Genomic DNA, 4,112 nt, shown 5'->3' with positions numbered 1-4,112 from the left:
GTGATAGCAAATAATGCTTTTATTATTTTTTAAATTTAATATTTTTTTGTCAAAATAATATTTCAAGACAGTTGTTAACTAAAGACCGTCTTAGAAAGTTACATTTCTAAGGCGGTCATCAGCTAACGACCGTCTTAAAAGACAACATTTTTCTAAGACGAGTTTTATAGGCCCGTCGTAAACTTTCGCCGACATTAGATTCAAATTTGTATGTTATTTTCCACCGTCTTTGTTTATGTTTTTGTAGTAGTGCTTCTAAGTCATATTCATCTTGTCTTTTTCTAAAATTATAATGCATATACATATACTCGGTCTTAACTAAAGTTAAAAACTCTTTCTTTTTCAAAGTTTATGTTTAGAATTAACTACTTCCCCTATTTCCTCAATCAAAATTGTATCATTTATTAAAAAAACAAAAAACAAATATGCAATAAAAATAATATTTTGTATATAGCTAATAAACATGTTTAAGACTAAAATTAATGCAACTATAAAAGCGACTTTCTACGCCAGTTAAATTTGATGTTCTATGCCGGTTATGACCCATCTTCGATGCGCATGTCATAGAATGTGGTAGACACTATGACGACGGTTTTGCAATTGTCTTAGAATGTTGCATATTTTAAGATAATTTTTGCGACAAACCCATATTAGAATGTATCATATTCTACCACATTCTAAGATTATTTTTCCGTCATAACGGTCGTAGAATAATTTTTTTTCTTTCATTGACACATATTTTACAATAACTCAGATCATTGAATCATGCCATATTGAAATACGTTATACACTAAATCTTTTACAAATAATGTTTCTATGAAATCTAACATCAAATCTCAAAAATAATTTTACACATAATGTTTCTATATATTATATTCTTTTTTTAACAAAATCAACACAGAAGGAAACAATTAATTTTTTCATGGACAACCTAAAGTGTATATTATCCATTGATACTAAACACTACTAGTTGAAACTTATGGCCATGAAGTCCCAATTTTTTTTATTTCATAGCAACTAATTAATTCCAAACTAATACCCATGTTAGTAAAATATGAACAACATTATAAACAATTCAAATACTCTGACAATAACTATGTAACTTATTTTATGTGATGTTCATCAATCTAACCATTGAATTGTGAGAAATGTAGTGTTCATGAATACCAAATTTCAAATAAATTGGTTATTGATAAGCCAAAATCTAGTAGAATGCATGAGTTGAAGAAAACCTCAAGCTTCTTAATTAAGTTTCCCTTCTCAATATCATTTGATGTCATCTGAACATACTGGACGCCATAATGTTGTATTCGGTTAACAGTGATGGTTATTCCATAGCAGAACTTAGCACACAACTCAAATGCCTCTATCCCACCAGGGAACTCAGGGAGTTGGATTATTTGGTGCTGAGAAGATGAATGCAGCAAATTCTGAACATAGCTTTTGTAGCCTTAAACATTTGGATGACAAGGGAAACTGAACAACTTCACCATGAACTTTAGAATAAGTACTAACAACAAACTAAACAACATAGACCAATTTCTATGATTAAAAATTTCATATACCTTCTAAAGGAGATATCTACTTTCGTTGACTTGAATTATGAGGTCACTAGAAACTTCAAAAGAGACCCACTTGTATACAAAAGAAAAGATATACTATAGTCATTAACTAGAAGAAAAAAAATATACACAATCTAAGAAGAAAGAATCAAATAGATGAGTTAATTAATGTCTAACTTGATTGCTTCTACGGTGTAGAATGTATGAGGATGAGATCATACTTTCATGAACTTCATGGCTTTCGATTTTTAATCATCTAAATGATGCACTAATTATGACTACCCAGTTGCATAATAATTCACTTGCTAATATAGAAGAAGTGCAACAAACAAATAGTCAAATAAGTTGTAAACAAATACCAAAGCAAGGAACAAATTTTGTTGCTGAGTTATACACTAATTGGTATACATGGACAATTATAAGCTGCATTGAAAATTTGTAACAAAAATGGACACATAATAAAAGAAAGATATTAAGGGTCATACTTAAAATGTCTTTAGGTTAATCATTCAGTGAAGAAACAAATACTTAAACAAATTTGTAACTAGTTTATGCATAAGATCATGGCATATGTTACTGCTAATATGAGCATTGTCTCTCTTCAAGAGCAAAAATGCTTAAACGGAAACAGAATAACATAAACAATATAAAAATGCCCACCATTTGTTTTGCTGCTAGGCAATAATAGCGTTGTTGTACATGTTGACTTGAATTGCATGTAGGAGAATTAACTCCACTGGAGGAGCTTGTATTAGAGTTCAAGGCTTGATGAATAAGGTTCAACCACCTAGATGTTGGTCTAGTATCCTCTAGTCCAAGCATATTCCCAAGTTTAGAGGTATAATTTCTTGGAACCTAAGGTGCAATGCAACAAAAACAAAATCATTAGTATATTTGATTATTATACTCGCAAGGACATTATTTCGATTCCCTACTAGGATTAGGGGGCAAAATTGTGAACTTAGCTCGGCCATGATTTGATAATGAGGTACAAAATCTAAAATGCAAATGCACTTTATAATGACCTGTGAACATGTTTGGGTTGACTAGGCGTGTTCAATATTTCTTGTACCAACCCAACACTAATTACATGCAAAGTGTTCTTATGACTATATCAGCTGTCTAATACTTCTAGGCTAGTTTTTTGAATTGTGTACTTTGGCTCTGATAGAATGACATCAAAGCCACTGGCAGTCAATCATGCTACTTCATCTTGTGCGCTAACAAATATCTCAGTTTGGGTATCAATAGAAGTCCATATTCTTTTAGCAGGAGGGGTGCCAGGGTCCTGTACCAAGAAATTCAAATAATTTATCAAACACATAATCAAACAACAGTGAAATACAAAAATCAATCATTGACCTAATAAAACTAGAGTCTACTAGACATTCCACCAACATCAAGTTCCCAAATCCTTGGATCCCCAACCCACAACCATCTCCTTTTTTGGTGGGATAGTCACAAGCATCCCATATAGGGTCAGACAATAACTGAACAATCTCTTGTGCCTTAGGATTGTTGTTAGGATCACAAGTGCTAACAGGTTGCTCCAAGTGTTTGGCATTATCGGGAACACAATAATAGTGATACGCCAAGTAGGGGAAATTGGCAGTGTCATTTCTATAAAATTTTTTGTCCTCTGGAGTCATATGAAATGGTGGGTGGATGGTTGCCCAAAATGGTGGCACTGCACCAAGCTCGTTTTTCAGGATTAATGATCATTTCACTATATCTACTAACATCATCTCCATCACAAGGATCACCATTGTTATTCCAGTAGCTACCCATGTCTAAAAGGTAGAACCAACTCTTAGGTCCTTCATTTTTTTATATCTAACCTCCACCTAACTTTAAAATTCGATGACTCAGGAAGCTGAATCATGAAACCAAATGGTTAATTGTTGTCAATCAAACCATATATATTGAAGGAAATTGAATGTTGTTAATTAGCTTACTATTTTATGACTACAAAACAAATTTCAAAGTGTGGACAAATTAAGCTTCTACATACGGTTTTAAGCATTCCCCTTGTGTCATAATGGTAAGCTCCAGAAACAACCCTCTGGTTGCATCAACTCTCAGATGCAACATGAACCATGGATATTTGTTTGCAGTCTTGAGCTTATCTTTGAACATCCACTTCCCACATTAACTTTCTTCTCCTAAACAACTTTGTAGTAAGAGTGATTACCATTTACACCACCCTGACAACCAGAATCCAAATCATAAGTACCATAAAATCTTCCTTGCATTGTACAATCATTATCATTGACCTATGTCTATTGATGACACAAAATGGGTTGGTTCTTGCAACTGCTGCCATATACCCATGTCTACCAAATCTTGACGACATTTCAAACCATCCTTTCTTGCCTTTAATGTTAAGAAGGCTACCAATTAAACTATCACATACATTTTTTCTTGAAATGCATTACATCTAAACAATGTTGTGCATGTAGATCGCACCGGTAAGGAAGATCAAATAATATTGACCTTTTCTTCTAAATGTTCTTTTTTGACCCATCCTCTTTTTGTGTCTTCCCAAAGATA

The 4,112-nt window shown here is 32.9% G+C and overlaps 1 pseudogene; it reads right to left on the bottom strand.

Annotated features, from left to right (window-relative positions):
* Positions 1-2,760: 2,760 nt before the first annotated feature.
* LOC114420327 lies at positions 2,761-3,814 on the bottom strand (annotated as a pseudogene).
* Between the last annotated feature and the right edge of the window lie 298 nt (positions 3,815-4,112).

This window comes from Glycine soja, chromosome 7 (genome assembly GCF_004193775.1).
Source record: "Glycine soja cultivar W05 chromosome 7, ASM419377v2, whole genome shotgun sequence".
Taxonomy (NCBI): domain Eukaryota; kingdom Viridiplantae; phylum Streptophyta; class Magnoliopsida; order Fabales; family Fabaceae; genus Glycine; species Glycine soja.
Note: the sequence above shows the minus strand (reverse complement) of the source record. Positions and strands in the feature narration are given on the sequence as shown.